The sequence below is a fragment of the Marmota monax genome, unplaced genomic scaffold, assembly GCF_021218885.2.
Source record: "Marmota monax isolate L192 unplaced genomic scaffold, Marmota_monax_Labrador192_F-V1.1 WCK01_AAM20220418_F8-fsc00145, whole genome shotgun sequence".
Lineage (NCBI taxonomy): Eukaryota > Metazoa > Chordata > Mammalia > Rodentia > Sciuridae > Marmota > Marmota monax.
In genome coordinates, this window is record NW_026695201.1 from 1472488 (window position 1) to 1494049 (window position 21562).

General features: G+C 40.5%; 1 pseudogene; it reads right to left on the bottom strand.

Annotated features, from left to right (window-relative positions):
- Positions 1 to 16961: 16961 nt before the first annotated feature.
- Positions 16962 to 19862, bottom strand: LOC124082559 (T-cell surface glycoprotein CD1a-like; annotated as a pseudogene).
- Positions 19863 to 21562: the final 1700 nt, after the last annotated feature.

A 21562-nucleotide genomic window follows, 5' to 3' on the forward strand; every position in this document is an offset into this window, starting at 1 on the left:
TAAGGCAGTGTTTGCAGCAGCAACTGCCATTTTCCCACCCAAGAGCCTTTCCAGGAAAAGCTCACCACTCCCTCACACCAACCCCACCCTTCACTGTCCACATTAGAACCCACCTGGCTCTAATCCCTGAGCCTCCCCCATAGAAGTCTTGAACCACAAGTCTGTGTTGCCTTTCTCAGTCTATGGAGAGATGGCCTTCATTTGTCAGCTCTGACAAATAAACTCTCCTGTGTATCTCTGCCTGGTCTCCATCTTTCATTTCTTACTCGTCTGGCTCCTGGTCCCTCACTTTCCTTTCATTGTTGCCCAAATCCAGGATCAGGTTCCCCGGTGTGCTTGCTCCCATCTTTGAGGGTCACAGAGCATCCCCAGGCCAGATCCAGACTCCATTGTGAAACCAGGCCCTCCATTCTGCCCAATGCCCTCTCTGCACCCACCACTTGACATTTCAGGTAAGACTCCTGTCTTTGGTCAACTTAAACAACTTAAGGGTCCCAGAAAGTGACTATCAATTGTCCAGCACTCCCAGGGTTACCATGTGGTTTGGGGGACACCCAGCCATGATTTTCACAGCTATGGCTGATCCCTATTCTTGACCAGGTCTATAGGTGTTTTTTACTCCTGGGTTTTGAGAAAAACCACCAAGGATGATTGAGAGTGGTCCTGGTGAGACCTCTTGGTCTTGGGTTCATCTCAACATGGTCGGCTCCTCATCCATTCTCTCCCATGTCTCTCAGGCTGCCTGCTGGCTATCCTAGGGACTCTCTCTCACCCCAGACTTAAGCTCCCCAAAACTTATTAATTTGTGAAATCAGATCTGGCCTCAATATCCTTTGGATAATGACTCTAAATGGCCACTTAATGGCACTCTAGATCCCAATATTGTCCAGGATCTTTTCTTTCTTTTTTTTCCCCCTTCTTTTTTTATTGGTTGTTCAAAACATTACAAATCTCTTGACATATCATATTTTATACATTAGATTCAAGTGGATTATGAACTCCCATTTTTACCCCGTATACAGATTGCAGAATCACATCGGTTATACATCCACGTTTTTACATATTGCCATACTAGTGACTGTTGTATTCTGCTATCTTTCCTATCCTCTACTATCCCCCTCCCCTGCCCTCCTATCTTCTCTCTCTACCCCATCTACTGTAATTCAATTCTCTCCCTTGATTTTTTCCCCTTTCCCCTCACATCTTCTTATATGTAATTTTGTATAACAATGAGGGTCTCCTTCCATTTCCATGCAATTTTCCTTCTCTCTCCCTTTTCCTCCCACCTCTCATCCCTGTTTAATGTCAATCTTTTTCTCATGCTCTTCCTCCCTGCTCTGTTTTTAGTTGCTCTCCTTATATCAAAGAAGACATTTGGCAGTTGTTTTTTAGGGATTGGCTAGCTTCACTTAGCATAATCTGCTCTAATGCCATCCATTTCTCTGCAAATGCAATGATTTTGTCATTTTTTAGTGCTGAGTAATACTCCATTGTGTATAAATGCCACATTTTTTAATCCATTCAGCTATTGAAGGGCATCTAAGTTGGTTCCACAGTCTAGCTATTGTGAATTGTGCTGCTATGAACATCGATGTAGCAGTATCCCTATAGTACACTCTTTTAAGGTCTTCAGGGAATAGTCCGAGAAGGGCAATAGCTGGGTCAAATGGTGGTTCCATTCCCAGCTTTACCAGGAATCTCCATACTGTTTTCCAAATTGCCCACACCAATTTGCAGTCCCACCAGCAATGTACAAGTGTACCCTTTTTCCCACACCCTCGCCAGCACTTGTTGTTGTTTGACTTCATAATGGCTGCCAATCTTACTGGAGTGAGTTGGTGTCTTAGGGTGGTTTTGATTTGCATTTCTCTGACTGCTAGAGATGGTGAGCATTTTTTCATGTACTTGTTGATTGATTGTATGCCCTCCTCTGAGAAGTGTCTGTTCAGGTCCTTGGCCCATTTGTTGATTGGGTTATTTGTTTTCTTATTGTTTAATTTTTTGAGTTCTTTGTATACTCTGGATATTAGGGCTCTATCTGAAGTGTGAGGAGTAAAGATTTGTTCCCAGGATGTAGGCTCCCTATTTACCTCTCTTATTAAAAAACTTTTTTTTGAGAAAAAAACTTTTTAGTTTGAGTAAGTCCCATTTGTTGATTCTTGTTTTTAACTCTTGTGCTATGGGTGTCCTATTAAGGAATTTGGAGCCCGACCCCACAATATGTAGATCGTAGCCAACTTTTTCTTCTATCAGACGCAGAGTCTCTGATTTGATATCAAGCTCCTTGATCCATTTTGAGTTAACTTTTGTGCATGGCGAGAGAAAGGGATTCAGCTTCATTTTGTTACATATGGATTTCCAGTTTTCCCAGCACCATTTGTTGAAGATGCTATCCTTCCTCCATTGTATGCTTTTAGCCCCTTTATCGAATATAAGATAGTTGTAATTTTGTGGATTGGTTTCTGTGTCCTCTATTCTGTACCATTGGTCCACCCGCCTGTTTTGGTACCAGTACCATGCTCTTTTTGTTACTATTGCTCTGTAGTACAGTTTGAAATCTGGTATCACTATACCTCCTGATTCACACTTCCTGCTTAGAATTGCTTTTGCTATTCTGGGTCTTTTATTTTTCCATATGAATTTCATGATTGCTTTATCTATTTCTACAAGAAATGCCATTGGGATTTTGATTGGCATTGATATGCATTGAATCTAGAGAGAACTTTTGGTAATATCGCCATTTTGTTGATGTTAGTTCTGCCTATCCATGAACAGGGTACATTTTTCCATCTTCTAAGATCTTCTTCTATTTCTCTCTTTAGTGTTCTGTAGTTTTCATTGTATAAATCTTTCACCTCTTTTGTTAGGTTGATTCCCAAGTATTTTATTTATTTTTTTTTGAGGATATTGTGAATGGGGTGGTTTTCCTCATTTCTAGTTCAGAAGATTTGTCACTGATATATAGGAATGCCTTTGATTTATGCATGTTGATTTTATATCCTGCCACTTTGATGAATTCATTTATTAGCTCTAGTAGTTTCTTTGTAGACCCTTTTATGTCTGGTAGGTATAGGATCATATCATCCACAAGTATTGATAATTTAAGTTCTTCTTTTCCTATCTTAATGCCTTTAATTTCTTTTGTCTGTCTAATTGCTCTGGCCAGTATTTCGAGAATTATATTGAATAGAAGTGGTGAGAGAGGGCATCCCTGTCTTGTTCCAGATTTTAGAGGGAATGCCTTCAGTTTTTCTCCATTTAGAATGATGCTAGCCTGAGGCTTAACATATATAGCTTTTACAATGTTGAGGTAAGTTCCTGTTATCCCCAGTTTTTCTAGTGTTTTGAACATAAAGGGATGCTGTACTTCGTCGAATGCTTTTTCTGCATCTATCGAGATGATCATATGGTTCATATCTTTAAGTCTATTGATGTGGTGAATAACGTTTATTGATTTCCATATATTGAACCAGCCTTGCATCCCAGGGATGAATCCTACTTGATCATGGTGCACGATCTTTTGGATATGTTTTTGTATCCGATTTGCCAGAATTTTATTGAGGATTTTTGCATCTAAATTCATTAGGGATATTAGTCTGTAGTTTTCTTTCTTTGAGGTGTTTTTATCTGGTTTGGGAATCAGGCCTCATAGAATGAATTTGGAAGTTCTCCCTCTTTTCCTATATCCTGAAATAGATTGTAGAGTATTGGTATTAGTTCTTCTTTAAAGTTCTTGTAAAACTCTGCTGTATATCCATCCAGTCCTGGGCTTTTCTTGGTTGGTAGTCTTTTGATGGCTTCTTCTATTTCCTCACTTGATATTGGTCTGTTTAGGATGTATCTTTTCAATTATTGTGAGTGTTCAGGAAAATGGAAAGAGATGTCATACATTCAGGCTTTCTCCTCTCTCTAAGTGCTCTCTCTGCAACTCTTGATCTCCTGCACAAGTTCTCTTAGCTCTCACCTCCCCTCTCTGTCTAATGAAGTCTCTACAGCAACTGTACCCTTGGCCCCTCCACCCTTCTCTCCTCCTGCCACATGCTCATGGGCTACCACTGCCCAACCCACATCTCTGTGTCCTCTATGCAAGGTGGCTGGAGTAGATGGTGTAATCCAGGTTCATGTGCCTTTCTCTTTGTCAGATCTTTCACAGATAGAAAACCATCTTGGGTCCTCTCTTGTCTAACACCCTCCTGCCTGAGGAGTGTAGGCGAGTTTAGGAGAAATTATGCTGATGAAGTAAAACCCTTCACCAGTTTTAGATCACCCGACCAAGACTTTATTACAGTACACTAATCTGGACCCTGAGACTCCAGATGGGAGACCTATTTTATCTCCAATATTTTCCCCAATATTAAGGCCAAACTAAGGCACTTTGAGAGGAGTCCCCTAACTCCCCAAGCTGAGGTTCTGGAAGTAAACTTTAAGGTGTATAACCAGAGAGATGGGAAGGCCCAGAAGCAGAAATATCACATGCTTCTTAAGCCATCTGTACAGCCTCAGCATCTGTGCCTGGTTCCATTGGGCTATGGAAGGTTCCCTCATGGACACCACAACCCTGTTAGAGATGTGGTCACTTGGGTCACTGGGCTCCTTTATGTCACAAGCCTCCAGGCCCTTGTCCTGAATGCCATCAGAAGGAACACTGGGCTGCTGAATGTCCCTGAGCTCATAGCAGGCCCCAGCCATCCAGCCTTTCTACTTCCCCTTTTCAACTGTTGGGACTGGCTTCAGAGGACAGATGAGGCCCAGGTCTCCACCGGGAACTCAGGGTAACTCAGCGTATTTCAGGTAGGCCTGCCTCCTTCCACCTAGACACAGGGGCTATATATTCAGTCCTCAAGGAGTTCTGGGGGCCTAGTACTCATTCTATGAAACCTTAGCAGCAGTGCAAACATCTAGCCGTGTTTGGGCCTTTGGTTCTCTAGTTTTTACTAACTCCATTTTGGTCATTCCACAGTGCCCTGTCCCCATTATGGGAAGGGACATCCTCACAAAGTTGGGAGCCACACTTTCCTTTTCCCCTCATATATGCTTCCATCTAGATATACCTGTTGCTCCCTTGATCCTCACCCTTACCTTAGGACCAACCCCTGTGTTCCATCTGCCAGTGCCTTCCCATTACCCCCTGCCATGTTGGACCCTACTGTCTGGGATGTTTCATGTCTTTCTATTGCCTGGCACCATGAGCACATTCATTGCATCAATACATGGATAAGTATATAAAATAAGCAAAGAGAATAAGGAGCCAGACCATAGAGACAGAGAGATACAGATAAGATATACTATGCTTGGGGGCCTGTGAGTTCTGTGGAAATCTGTGCAGCTATATGCTGTGACAGTAGGACTTGCAGATCTCCACTTACTCTTTCACCATAAGGAGAAATCAATCTCAGCTCTGAGCCAATTTGGGACAGAAAATATATACACACACACAATACAAGAAAGTGGTACTGCATATCAATGCTATAATTTACTGTCATATTGACATATAAAAAAGGAAATTTTAAGTCAGTAATATAGCCAAAGAGAGCAGCCTATTACTACTCCCCTGAAACACACACAAAGAAAACACAACTATATTCAGAATGGAGTGACTAAGGAAGTAAGCCAGAGATTAGCAGGGAAGTAACAGGATCCATGTAATACACAAAAACCGAGGGTAGCAATGTAAACCACCATGTCTCTCCCACAATCTCTCCCACCTGGATCGACCAAGACAGACTTCTTATGGGAAAAAAGTAAGCTGGAGATCCCCAGTTGTCCCAGTTGTCACCACAGATGACTGCACAGGAAATTTCCACAGATCTTAAGGCCACAAACAAAATTTAGAGTTGCCCAGAGTTCACATGATTGTACTTTCACAGAGTTTGAGTCCACATTTTACCTTCTGTAGTCACTATGATCTAGACTGGGTGTCATCTTAAATTTGGACCCACTGCTGGAGTTTGTCCTGCCTACATCCTAGTGGTCACAGTGTATTGGTACAGTTTCAACTTTGCCATCATTTCCCCATGATAACAAGGGTGATTACAACATAATCCCACTGCTTGGAGACCAAGCAAGAAGAAAGTCCAAGACTTAGGCTTTCAAGCTTTTCAAGTTAATAAGTAAAAATAAAATAAAAAATTTAAAAAATACATTATGGCTGACCCAGAAATCTCAGTTCTATGTGTATTCCTAAGAGAAATAAGTGCTTATGTTCATAAAGACAGGCAAAAACCAGTAATCCCAGGTATTTGTATGGCTGAGGCAGGAGGATCACAAGTTTCTGGCCACCCTGTGCAGCTGAGCAAGACCCTATCTCAAAATAAAATTTAAAAGTAAAAGTGGATGTGGCTCAGAAATAAGGTGCTACTGGGTTAAATCTCCAGTACCATCAAAAAGGGGGAAAAAGAGATATGTACAAAAAATTCTAAAAAAAGTATTGTTCAAAATAGCTAAAATCTGGCAACAATTCAAATATCCATTTACAGCAGAATGAAAAAAATATTGCACAATCAGGTGACATAATAGTACACAACACCAAAAAGGTTGAACTACTGCTATGGAACAACATGGATAGATGCCACAGATATAATGTCCAGCAAAGAAAGGCAGGCATATCGCAGTAGTTACCATTAAGATTTCAGAATGTGTTGGAGATATAGCTCAGTTGGTAAAGTGTTTGCCTTGCATACACAAAGCCCTGGGTTCGATCCCCAGCATCAAGAAAAAAAAAAAAGATTTCAGAATGTGAGTTTCAAAACATTGAATCAAAACTAGTCTAGGTTGGTAGAGATCAGAGTATTGGTTGCCTTTAAGAGGTTACTAACTGGAAAGAGAAGCCATGAAGGAAACTTCTAAGTAGTGGATCATGCTTGGGTTTCTTTTATAATAGAGATGCTAAAACAGAAGAGAAGAGAAAACCTATGGCAAGTGTTGTCACTGAATGATTTGCATTCTGCTTCCCATGACTGACATCACTCTCTTAGTGACCTGGACATTGCCCTGGTCCTGGAACTAGATGATGCATCTTCAGGCACAGGTGTGTCATCCTGCAGCCCCTTGAGTCAAATTACACTCACCTGTCCTTCATAACCCTGCCCCTCCTGACCTTTTTTGGATGGAACTTTCTAAGAATGAAGTTCTTCCCAATAAAAGCCCACTTCTGAACATGCTCACTCTCTCTTGCCCGCCTCTCATGTCTTTCCTTGCTCTCCCATTTGGGGAGCTTGAGGCCGAGAGCAGAGGAGCCATCCTGAAACTTAATTTAAAGGCAAAGTGTGTGTCTGTGTTTTATTTGGTATCCCAGAAAATTCACACCAGCGACCTTAAGTTCAGGTGCCTTCACAGGTCAGGGGAGCAGGTGGCACCCAGAATGAGGGATCGTGCTAGGTGTGCCTGTAGTTTTGTCAGCAAGACACACCAGATTTATGTACTTGGGAGAGACTAGGTAGAAAACGATATAAAGTGTGTTTCTTTGCCAAGCTGTCTAAAAGTACAATAGAGAGTGTTCAGAAGGTCTGGACTGCTTTAGAAATGTTTGTTTATCTTTGATGACCTAGATCAGGACCAGTGGTCTGTCCCCTGAGGACCTGTTGAATGAGCTTCAGAAAGCAGTTAGGAGTCTGGAGCAGGAGAAACAGCCCAAGGCTCCTTCAAAGCAATTCTCTCTTTCCTTGGTGGGACTGAGGGCAGAGTCAATTTTTGCTCAATCTGCAGCTTGCCAAGGTCTCAGGGCAAGTCCTAAAATCAAAAGTTTAGTCTCCCTGAGCTGAACAAACTCAACAGCCTAGAAGACCACCAAGGGGCATGTTCCAAAGAAGAAACTAGTCCCAATCAGAATTCTGTGAGGCAAATTCCAAATGGAGAGGAGCAAAATGGACAGTAATACACAGACAAAAAAGAGTGACAATCTGAGGGGACTCAGTCTGAAGGTGAGGAAGACCTAGAGGAGAGTTTTGCTAAATTGCATTTAGCTGAGCTGGCACCCACCATCTGAATGCAGCCACTCTCCTCTGGGAGAACGGGGTTCAGTAATTACTCTGAACTCGTGGTTGCCATGCTTATGACGCTACAACATGGCCTTAGAAGAGCACAGGAGATGGGGAAAGACATTACAGGTTTTCAGCTTTTTCCAGTTTTTAAGCAGATTAGTGAACAAAATCAGCATGTTTGCATGCACACTGTAGTTCCCTTTAAGACTCCAAAGGAGCTCAAAAGTGCTCTCAGTACCTATGGCCCTAATTCACCTTTTGTGCAAAGCCTGATTGATTCATTATTCCAGGAGTCTTCATCCCCAAATAATTGGATTTCAATGGCAAAAACATGCCTTTCTGGAGGTGATTATGTCCTTTGATGATCTCACTGGACTGATTATTGTACCTAACAGGCTGAGAGAAACAGGAGACAAGGTTTTGAAGCTCCCTTAGAAATGTTAACGGAAATGGGAGAATTTGCATATGTAAAGAGAAGTAAATTATGATTTAGCCACCTGTGATCAGATCATTGCATATGCCAAAAAAGCCTGGCTCCAAATATCTTTCTGAGATCAAACAAATTTAGCTTTCAATCAGATAAAACATGAAACAGAAGAACAATTCTACAATTCCATAGCATGCCTGTACCGGGAAGCTACGAGGTCAATTGGGGACTCAAGCACTTCCAAATTCATAGTTATTGGAAAATGCCAATAAAGTTTGTCAGGAAATTCTCCGACCTTTTCAGCAAAAAAGGAGCAGTCTCTAAATTTATTCGCCTTTATGCGGATGTTGGTTCCACACTATTACAAGGTTTTACACTTGCCACGGCTTTAAAGCAGATACTTCAGCCCCAATCCCAGAGATGCCATTCTTGTGAGTGGTATTTTAATTGTGGTAGGACTTGGCATTTGGCACTGGACTGCAAATCTTTGCACAACAGGTCAGAAACCTTTCCCCGTTGGTGCTGGCAGCATTACAGAACAAAAAGCCAGGATGGAAACAGATATACTGGTTGTCCACCTCCATTTCTGACTTCACTTCTGCCTCCTTTGGGGCCAAAAAACAAAATACAGGCCCCACCCCAGGCCCACCAAACAATCCAGGTGGAGGAGGAGTTAGAGTCGCAGGCTTTGATGTCATCACAGCCAACTATGGCAGATTGTCATTATTACTAGTCAGCTCCACCCAGACAATACTTTTACAAGCAGCCACAGTAATAGATTTAACACCTCAAATGGGACCACAGTGAGTTCCTACTAGAATCCATGGGCCATTACCCCCAGGTACTATAGGTCTAATTTGGTGACATAATAATTTTAAAGAGGGAATCCAAGTAATGCCAGGAGTTGTTGATCCAGATTTTAGAGATGAGCTAATAGTCACTGTGAAATCACCTCATGCTATTTGGCTCTCTAAAAACATGCTGGCACAATTAGTATTTTTACCTTGTCACTCCATGAATAACCTGCTTAAAACCTCAACTTTGGGGTCTCCAGACCCAGTGTATTGAGCTCAATTAATCTGGCAGGAGTACCCTCTATTGGAACTTAAAATCATTCATAAAAATTTTGAGATATCATATATACTGGAGCAGATAAATCTATTTTATCTTGCTGATTTTGGCCCCCAAACTGGACTTTACATACTGTGCCAGCCAATTTAAAAGGCATAGGGCAGATCTCTCAACCTTCCCAGAGTGCCAGGTATCTTTGCTGGAAGATCAAGATGGTAATACTGAAATTTTTAAGCCTTATGTTTTGGACACATTACTGGTAAACCTATGGGGTAGAGCTATTCTATGCAGCCTAGGATTATTATTATTAACTCCAAATTCTATCAGGTTATTTGAGGAACTTAATCAAGGATCTACTCCTAGGGAAATTGAGAGAAATTTACAGGACAAATACCTACCTATGACCCAATCTTCTAGACAGAGACAGAGATTAATTAACACATTCAGCTAAAATTTTTGATAGGGGCCCTGACCTTTCCCTGACTCAAAAGAACAGCAGAGAAAATTAATTGGCTCTCAGAAGAGCCAATCTGGGTTAGTCAGTGGCCCCAAACAGGGGAAAAACTTAAAATAGCCAATATGTTTGTTAAAAAAACAGCTTCAAGCTGGTCATTTAGAGCCTACACTCAGCCTTTAAAACACACCCATCTTTGTAGTTGAAAAAAAACTGGTAATTGGAGATTATTACAAGATCTTAGAGCTATTAATTGGGTCATAGAGCCCATGGAGGTATTCCAATCTGGGCTTCCTTCTCATTCAGCTATTCCTTTCTATTATAATTTGATAGTAGTAGAGCTAAAAATTTTTTTCTCTATACCTTTGCACCCAGATGACTCTAAAAAGTTTGCCTTTAGTGTCCCAGAAATTAACTTTAAAGAACCAGTTAAAAAGATATAGCTGGAAAGTGCTGCCTCAGGGAATGTGGAACAGTCCTACCCTATGTCAAAATTTTGTGACACAGGCTATCACGCCTGTGAGGGGAAAATTCCCTGATTCATGTAATGGATGACATATTTTTAGCTCATGTTAAAATTTTTAATTCTTAAATTTTTTTCTTAATTAAAGACTTCACTCACAGCAATTGGGTTTGTGCATAGCACCTCAGAAGGTACAAAGAACAACTCCTTTTCAATATCTAGGTCATGTGATTGAAGGACATACAATCCATTCTCAAAACATACAAATAAGAGTCAAGGAGCTGCACACCCTAAATGATTTTCAAAAATTATTAAGAGATATTAATTGGCTGAGGCTATCTTTAAAGTTAACTATTTCAGATTTATGTCCTTTATTCCTGATATTACAGGGAGATCCTTCTCCAACTTCTTCTTGTCAGCTCATGACAGAGACAAGAAGGGCTTTGAGGAAAGTTGAAATTGCTATTAAAAATGCTCAACTTACTAGAATTAATCCTCAAGAGCCTACATATTTATTGATATTTCCAACTGCTCACACTCCTACGGGGTGGTATGGAAAACATTGGGAGCTATTGTGTGGATTCATTTAGCCCACTCTCCTCAAAACTCCTTTTCATGATTTTGGTGCTCAATTATTGATAAAGGGCAGAACAAGAGTTTTACAGCTAGTTGGATCAGAACCTAATATTATAATCATTCCATTTTCTGCTCAACATAATGATTGGCTCTTTCAAACTTCTAATTTATGGCAAGTAGCTTTTGCTAATTTTCCTTGTCAGATAGGGAGTCATTATTCTTGTGATAAAATTATTCAATTTGCATTAATAATGCCATTCATTTTCCCATGGATTGTACATGTACAACCAATAAATTGTGCACTAACAGTATTCACTGATGGCTCAAGTTCAGGTAAAGCAGGTTTTTATAGTCATGTTCATACACTGGTAAAACAAACCTCATATGCTTCTGCCTAATGAGCAGAACTACAAGCTCTCATTTGTACTTTAAGTTATTTTGCAAATGAGCTCATAAATATTTATTCTGACAGCATATATGCAGTTGGAGTTACAAAAAAATATTGAAACTTTAATTATTGGATATATATCTTCACAAGAGTTATTCATTTTGTTTCATACCCTACAAAGGACAGTGCAAATGTGAAACCACCCATGTTTTATAGGCCACATATGAGCCCACACTAATCTTCCAGGGTCTCTAACATCAGGGAATGAGACGATTGATAAATTGGTTGTTGTTTGTCAGCAAATGTCTTTGTATGGCTGTGCACAAGCTTCGCATTCTTTACACCATCAAAATGCTTCTAGCTTACATTTAAAAAATTAATATTACTAGAGAACAATGTCATCAAATTGTACTTCACTACCCCCAGTGTGTTATACACACTCCATCTTTACCATCTGGGGTACATCCCCGTGGATTAAAACCAAATCAATTATGACAAATAGATGTAACTCATATTCCTCAATTTGGTAAACAATGTTATTTACATATAATTGTAGATACTTATTCTAGATTTATCTTTGCTTCAGCCCATGCAAAAGAAAATACTCAGCATGTTATCTCTCATTGTTTAGCTGCCTTTGGAGTATTAGAGTATCCTTTACAGATTAAAACTGATAATGCACTGGCTTATGTAAGCTCTTATTTTCAACAATTTTGCCAAGAGTTTCGAATTGACCATAAAACAGGAATTTCTTATAATCCCCAAGGTCAAGCAATTGTGGAACGAGTTCATTTATCTATTAAGCCACAATTACAAAAACTAAAAGGGAGAGATATGACTATGACTCCCCTAAAATAACTTTAATCATGCTCTGTTTAACTTTTTAAAATTGTGACTCAGAAGGTCACACTGCAGCTGAGTGACACATGTCTTCCACAGCAACAGGCCCTTTAGGCCGAGGTTGTTGGAAGGACTTACAGACTGGTCAATGGAAAGGACCAGATACAGTGATTATGTGGGACAGAGGTCATGCTTGTATTTTCCCAGAAGGTTCTTTTCATCCTATTTGAGTCCCTGAACATGCACTCAGACATAGAGGAAAGAGAACGAAGATTCAAATGACTGAAGGTCAACCCAGAGAAGACTTCCCTCAAAAGGAAGAAATCCCAAAAGAAGAGAAGAAGAAAGATGGCCCCAAGAAAATAAATGAGGCAGCTAATCTCGTGGAAGGACCTGAAGAAACTGATACTGCAGGCTGCACGAATGATTCGATAGCAAAGAAAAGTCAAATCTCCAATGATGATGCTTGCTGCAAAAATAGCTCTATGGAGCTGTCAGATAAAAGGGAATCAGGGGGAAACTTATTGGATATATTTATCCAGATACACCTCTAGTACACCCAGCAGTGTGGACTGGAGAATCCTTCCCAGAATTTAGTAATGACTCATTCATGATAGGAGGATTTACAGACACCCATATTACTCCCAACTATGGGACTGGATTTAATTATTCTGGCTATAGTGCCCAATTACCTTTGTGTTGGTCCCATGATAAACATGTTGGCTGTCTAAGAGTGTCACTTAAGGAAAAGAAAGCAATTGGGAGACCTAGACCAACTAATTGTACTGTTATTGGAGACTCAAAACCTTATATCAGATCAGTTATTAAAATGGGACTTTCTCATAACAACCCAGTCATCTCAGCAGAATGTCCATAAATACCTCATTGTAGTAACCATTCTGTGATAGAAATTGGCATTTTTCCTAAGTGGATGGATTGTATAAATATTTTCCAATACAACAAAAGGTGCCTAGTTGGGTATATTTTGGACTGGTCTCCTATAATTGACAAAAGACAGTTATGCAAGAGTACTGCCATGACTCCTGGAGGATTTGTTAGCAACATCTTGACTTTCAGCGAAGGTGGTATTCAGAAAGATGTTTGGTGCTTAATAGCTGTCTCAGAATTGCTACATTTTACTGACAAATCTTTACCAGACTTTGTAGGCAAGAACTGTAAGGAAGGTTCTTGCTATGGCTTATGAGCCTGTATTCAATCTCCTTACATTTTAATTACTGGAAATGTAAAAGTTAAAAGGGAAAATAATAAATATCTTATAACAAGTAGTAAGTGTAATTTAACTAACTGTATCACCAGATATAATAGAGGTAAAGGAACACTGATACTTCATTAGCCCCCTTTTTGTCCTATTGCCAGCTAATATTTCAGAGCCGTGGTACACTGATGCTGGTTTTCAAGTCTTACAACAAATACATGCCCAGCTAGTGAGACCTAAATGTGCTCTTGGACTCAAAGAAGTGGGAGTTGCTGCCTTGGTTTCTTTTATTGCTTCATTGGTCACAGCTCTGGTGGCCATAACTCAAAATATTCAACATGCAAATTTTCTTAATAATTTGGCTCAAAATACTTCCAAGGCTCTTCATAATAAAATTAATATTAATGAAAGGATTGAGACTAAGATAAATACTTCAGAGGCTACTGTCATAAATATTAGTAATGGGGGCTGGGGATGTGGCTCAAGCAGTAGCACTCTCACCTGGCATGCGTGCCGCCCGGGTTCGATCCTCAGCACCACATACAGACAAAGATGTTGTGTCCGCCAAATAGTAAAAAATAAATATTAAAAAAATTCTCTCTCTCTCTCTCACTCTCTCTCACTCTTTCTTTAAAAAAAATAAATATTAGTAATGAACTTTTGGCTTTGAAATTCAAGGAAAGACTTAAATGTCATGCTAGTTATAAGTATGTGTGTGTTACTGCTGCCAAATACAATGCTTCACAATGGGATTGGGAGGAGATTAAAAACCATTTGTTGGGTATTTAGCAAAGTAATAATAACAGCTTGATCTTTTGGAGCTCCATCATCATATTCAAGATATACAAAAGAGTAAGATTGATATCTCAGATCTTACTTCTTTAGCTGATCAAATCCTGAAAGAACTAAAGGGCTTTAACCCTGGAAACATACTTAAATATTCTGCATGGTATATTCTTGTATATTTCTCATTGTTACTAATTTTTCTCTTGTGTTGTAATTATAGGATGGCAGTCTTCAAAACAAGGGTTTGGGGATGAACAGGCAAACCCAATTTAGTACTTTTAAGTAAAATACATTGGTGTAGGGATCTTCATAGATGAAATTACTTTGTGGTAAATGGATGATTTTATCTGCATCTGGGCTACTTCCTCCATAATTTTTCCCATTTATGGTCAGCTTTAAATAAGGTCTGAACACTGTATTTGTAATCTAAATAAGCCTAATTTCCTTTTGGAACAATTCACAGTAAATATGTCTGTCAGACAAATAGTAAAAACCAGACGTGTGATGAATGAAGGATGGACAAGTGAATGCAGGGATGAATTTTTCAGGAGGAAATCCATGGGAAAATTTCTTACATGTGCTGGCACCTGTACATGGTATCTCTAGATGTTCCCCTATTCCTGAATTCCCTCTTCTCAGCAGCCTAAGCAAAATGAGACTAAGTCCCTTTCCCCAAATTTATTTCAAGCAAGTCCTTCCAGGAAGCTAAGAACAAAGAAACAATGAAAATAATGAAGTGCGGAATCAAATTGGGTAGGCAAAATTTTCAAGCTCAGTACAGAGTGATGAACTTTTTTCTTCCATTACATAATTCTCAATATGCACCTGCTGCACAGTAAGTGCATAGTAGTTGCCTAAGAACTGTTTTTTACATCAGTTTATGGATTTTAAAGTAACTAAAGTCTGGTCGTGGATATCTTAACTCTCACTGCCAGTTGTAGTCATAAGTCAATCACCATTAATCAGGATTTCTAAATTTCTAAATTTGTCTACCTGTGGAAACTTTTATAACCCCAAGCTAAATACTCACAGTGATTTTGCAGTCATTCATAGATATATACAGAGTGGTATAAAATGTGAGTCAAATGAAAAACACATTCCCTATGAAAGTCAAAAAAAGTGAAGCTCTGTCTTCAGGTTTCTCTTCTCACTGCAGGACAAGCATCCTTTGTGTGGCCTAGAGAGTGTCATATTTTTCACACTTTTGTGCTCTTCGTTACTGATCTTGTCAATTTAAATGGCCCAAAATATATCTCTAGAGTGCTATCCAATGTTCTCTGACTGAAGAAGGCTGTGATGTGTATAACAGTGTAAGAAGGTCAGCTTTACATCAGCATTGTTATAGTTATAATGCTGTTGTCTGAGAGTTCAATGTTAATGAATAACACAATGTACGGGAAAAAGAAAGATAAAATTTGATGATTGGTAGGTGAAGTTACTTTGTAAAGTAACATCTATAATGCTATGATAAAGCCACGATAACTAAATTTTTGGTTTCTTGAGATGCAGCATTTTTTAAAAAAATTATTATTTTTTATTAGCTACACATGACATTACAATGATCTTCGCATTTCATACATTTAAATTATTGGGGTATAATTTCTCATTTTTCTAATTGAACAGATTGCAGAATCACACTGATCATAGTCACCTATATACATACAGCAATCATAATGTCTGTTCTATTCTGCTGCCCTTCCTATCCCCCCTAAGCATTTTTTTTACATATGGTAGACAGCATTGTAGAAAGATTGAAAGCCTAGGAAATTTGTAATCATATTAATTCGGGTCAGGAAGTTGTTAAATACTTCTCAAATAATGTTTTTTTTAAAGATATACTTTATACAATGAATTACTTGTAAATATATATTCAATAAGATTTTTAAACAAAATACACAAAACCAAGGTTATGTATTCATCAGGTAACAAAAATATTGTGAACAGAAACTCAACAGAAACTAACCCTCTATTTACCCTAGGAGTATGGCTCAGTGTTCACTAATAGTGTTTGCAGCAGCAATTGTAGAGAACATAACTCCTGAGAATGCACCTTACTCACTTGGACCTACTTAAGTCCTCAGCACTTTGACTCCTCATTTTTGATTCCTTCTTCAGTGATGCCCTTGGGCCATTTTTCAGGTATCACCACCATGAGGTGCCTCTCAACTTTTAATGCATCTGTGAATATTCTGATGATTTTGTTGAAATGAAAACTGGAATTCAGTAAGTCTGACACCAGGCCACAGAGTCTACATTTCTACCAACACTCCAATGTAATGAATCTGCTGCTTGACCATAAACCACACTGAATATGGAGGACCTTCATCCTCCCCTGCTCAATTGGTTTAGAGTTCTTGGAGCAATAGTTTTATGCTAATATTTCCCTAAAATCTAAAAACAGAATTGGTAAGAGGCAAAACTGTGTATCTCCTCAGAGACTCAGAAAAAAAATATAGAACTAGGAATGCATGAAGTCTCCTGGCAAAGCAAGACTTAACAAGAAGAGCATCAAATGTCTCAACTACAACACAGGTGTCAGGAAGGCAGAGAATTTAAAAAAAAATAAAATAAACAAACAACAACAACAACAAAAACCACAAGCCTTACATAATCCAACACAGGTTTTATTGAGACTTTTCATCAGGGATTCAGATACTCAAAAAGCATATGTTTTGCTCTAAACTTTAAAAACTTAAAAGAAGAAATGAACCTACACACCTGCCACAGATGCTAGGCAGAGAGGGGTACAGCTGAAATGTGGGGATGCATAGATGGAGGAGAGATGGCTTCCAACTGTGGATCAAGGAAGGACCCCTGGAGGATGTGACATCTGAAATGCATCTGATGATCAATTACATCTAACCAGCCTGACACTGCTGACATCCTGTTCCATTCAGAGTTGAAGTCACAGAAGCCCGATCAGAACAACAAATCCGGCAAGATTACATTGAGCATATTTTGGTAAATGATCATGGAGCAGAAATGAATGGAAAGTTTTAACAAGATGAGTAGAAGTGATGTCATCACCCTGTGGTGTTCAGGTGTACCCTGGGTCCTCACTTCAGAGGGACAGCACTACAGGGAGCGTCACAGTGTGTCCTAAATGAACAAAAATATAACTGATCTTCATAAGGTGTAGGTGAGAATGGAGGAGAAAATAGAAATGTGGATGAAAGGAGAAGAAAAAGTCAAAAATAGAAGAGAAGACCATTGGGGGGGGAGGAATGAACAGAACAGATGGATACAAAGAACTCACCAGTGTTTCCTAAACCAAAATCCAAGACCTGTCAGAAGAGCCAGGGCCACTATCACTGCCAAGAAGATCAAGCCCAGGGCACTCTGAGGTGCTGCAGATTCAAGTGGACACAAGGATGTTGTTTCAAAATTAATCTACAGATCCTTTATTTTAAATCCTTTTGTTCTTTGAATTACATATATATATATATATATATATATATATATATATATATATATATATATTTTTTTTTTTTCTTTTTTGATTGGGAATTTGTTAATCCCAATTTTTTAACCTGGTCCTCGTGCTCTGCTAGAAGAAAACCACCCATCTCCAGCCTGGGTCCCAGCTCTTACCACCCCAGTAGAGGATGAGGTCCTGCCCTCCTAGGCTGCTGTGCTTCACCCTGCAGGCCAGGCCAGCCGCCTCCCCAGCTGCCACATCCAGGGTTGCTTGGAGATACCACGTGCCATCAGCATTGGGCAGGATGTCACCTCTCTGAGTGCCCAGCTGCTCCTGCCCACCTCGAATCCACATCACCCACACAGGCTTTGGGTAGAAGCCAGACACATGGCACACCAGCAGCTGACGGCCAGGCCTAGGGCTGGGGCCACTGGACAGCCAGGCCTCAGGCTTCACTGCAAAGGACAGAAAACACATCCAGACACAGACTCTAACATACACTGAGAGGCTCAGAACTCCACATGAGACTATATGGATATATACTTCCCCCTTCTGGAAATGTCACTCGGTATCCTCTTTTTATTCCAAATTTGACTTTAAAATAGAAAAAATTCTTTGAGATGGGCTACAAGACTGACCTTGACGTTGGAGATAAGCCTTCCCTGCATCGAGACAAGGCGAAACGCGGGCAGGTGTCACTGAGGAGCCTATGTACCATATGTGTAAGGACTTGGTTCAGACTGAGTATATTGCAGGCTTTCTGGGCCTTCCTTCCACCCTTGGGAGATGGTGACCATGTTTTATTCTGGAAGCTCATGAAGTCATGTCCTTGGGTAGCTACCTGCTTCAAGCCTAGGAAGCCCTTCCCAGAGTGCAGTTCACAGCCTGATGCCATCTGCATATCAAAGGGATCTGGGGAAGAAGAGTAATGAATTAGGGGAGAAAAGAAAGAAAAGGGAGAAAATGGGATGAGATGAGAACAAAAGACAATAAAAACAAAAGGGAGTTTTTGGAGTTTAAGAGAAAAGACCCAAGTGTGGTTTGACCAGAGGTTCACAGAAAGGGGAACTGGTAGGATCTGGAGGTGGAGGAAGAGATGATAAGATGAGGAAGAGAGGGAATTGTTAAAAGATGATAGTGATGGTGTGGGGGAGATAGGCCTTAATGTGAGAGAGCTGAGACTCTAACAAACCTGGGAGAATGTATCCATGGCCACTCTGACAGTTTACACAGGGATGACTGAAGAGATTAAATGGGAGAGAAAATTACCCTTTAAGGAGTCACCCAACAAGTGAGGAAGCTGAAGGCATCTGATTGAAGACTGGGGAAAAGGGTGGCCACAGGATGCCTCTGAGGGGAGATAATGAAACACAGCCCTGCTGTCAATCACAGAGCAGGTCACAGTGGCAAAAAACAAACAAACAAAAAAACCTGAAGTTTTTGAAGAATCTGGCTCTATTTATCACACGTGCCCAGGGTGTGATTGCAGTTTTATGCTGAAGAGAGTAGAATAAGTTTCAGAGTTGAGTAGGCTGTTTCCCTGAGGAATGAAAGGTCACTAAGATGCCCACCCCTCATCCCTTTATTCTCCCCATCAAGGGAAATTAAACTCACCTTTAAACATTAATTGAGAAATATAAAATCCTTGATGTTCAAGGAAGTATGACTGGTACATCCTTTCCAGATCCAGCCACTCCTTATTACTGATGTTGCCCCTGGACCAGGGACACAGGAAAATGAAGACACCCGAGCTGCTGTTCCAGCTGTGAGTCTGCACCTGCCCCAACCAGCCTGAGCTCAGATGTACCCAGGAATGGTTGTGAAAGGTTGACGTCTGGAGGAGATGGTAGGAGACAGGCTCTTCAAACTCTGTGGCAAAATAATAGATGGAATAGGCAGAAATGTGACATTGGGAGGGAGAGACTTGGGAAAGTAGGTGCCCCCATGGGAAGACTCAGAATCTGGAAAAGTGGAGAGACACCATTACCTTAGCTGACATCTGCTGGCCCCCAGGGTCCCATGCTCTTTCCACAGCCTCCATGAGAGCACAGAGGGCTTGAGTAAGAACATGCAGAATGGGGCCAGCTTGGTTGTCTCCAGGTATGTGCAGGGGAAACTACCATCACCACACACACACACACACACAGACACACACACACCTGGTCAGATGCCCCAGTTCTTACCAACAGCACTTTCACCTCCTGGGAAGAGAGCAGCGAGAAAGGGGAGTAGCAGAAACAGCATGGCCCTTGCAGATGCAGATGCAGTAGTTGTCCTTTGATTTCTGTTCTAAATAAACCTACCCCCACAGATGTCTCTTTTGACTTCCTTATTCAACCAAAAGACAAACCTCTTTTGCCTGAAACAAAGACAATCTGCTCCCTCCCCAAACCCTGAGCACCTACTCAGTTTCTCATTTCCCCAGCTATTCTGACTCCCTGCCCAGTCTTCCAACTTCTCTCACTGTCACGAATTTCCATCCTGGTCATCTTCCCCTAGTTCAACTGCTATGGAACAAGTCTTGTGTGGCTCTGAAAAGTCCCTTACCTCTAGGAACACTTTTATTGCTGGGTATGGAACCCAGGATCTTAAGTGTTTCTCTTATTATAACAATTGAATTATTCCCCATGTGTTCTCTTCACTGTCCCATCCCCCACTCCACCTCATTCATATCTCTGACATCACTGATTACTTTATTTCTTTTTGCAAAAGCCCCTTTGATTGTCCTCTGAAACAGTATCACCTACAGAGTTTGTGGATCATGTATCCAGGGTTGGCTCTGTGGGACATGCAGCCAATCTAGTAACACATTTAATTCTCTGTGATCACCACCTTGAATTTTATAGTAATTTTTTTTAATATGGGTTTCAATGAACCTTGCTTGGGACTCATAGTTGCCTCCCCAGCTTATGAAAGGTTCTTCCTCCCACAACCTCACCTGCATGCTCAGCACTCCTCCACCTGCTCCCCACTATCTCAGACCTTGGCAACTCTAGAGTCTTTCTATCCACCTCCATCCTGCCACCACTGCACTGACCATGTCTCACTGAAGGCCCCTTCTGTCATCAACCTCTACCATTATTTTATGCATTTCAGGCACAATTGGAGAAGGGGACATACACCTAACAGTGTGTGGGCAGAACTTAGGTGCAGCTATCCTATTCAATGTCTGTACCAAATTGTTTTGTAGCCGGTCAGGGTGAGCCATTTTCCCACTCTTGTTCCAACTATCACATGCATCTCCATGCAATTTGGTTCCAATTTCTCAGTGGTTACCCATGTACAAAGTATCGGGGTGACCATTGGGAAAAGGAAGATTAACTTCACCCTTCAGTCCAGCACAGGCAATTAGAATAGCTAGGGCAGCAGGAACCAGGCAGCCAATGGATAGCTTGTCTAACGTCATGGAGTGGAGCCCCCAGGTGGTAAGAGTTCCTGCAATCATCCTGAGAGTATCTCTGTGCCCAAGGGATGCAACACTGGGAAACTAAATAAAAACACAGAGACATAACCTTCCATAGAAATAAATAAGTTTTGTATGTTAGTACTTTTAAGAGCACTCCCACCCCTACCTTTGAGCACAAACCTGCTATGATCTGAATCTTTATGTCTTCCCCAAATTCATATATTGGAATCCTAACCACCCATGTTATGGTATTAGGAGGTGGGCCTTTGAGAGGTGATTAGGTCATGCAGTTTCAACCTCAGAAATGAGATTAATACTTTATAATAAGGATGCCCAGAGAGACCAAATTACCCTTCCACCATGGAAAAAATATTCTGAAGGAGCCTTTGATGAACCAAAATGCAGGACCCTTTACAAACAAAATCTACCTTGATTGTGAACTGTCCAGACTCCAGAAAAATAATTTTCTAGTGGTTATAAACCACCCAGCATGCTGTGATAGCAGCCAGAATGAATAGGACAAGTCTCCATATTTTCA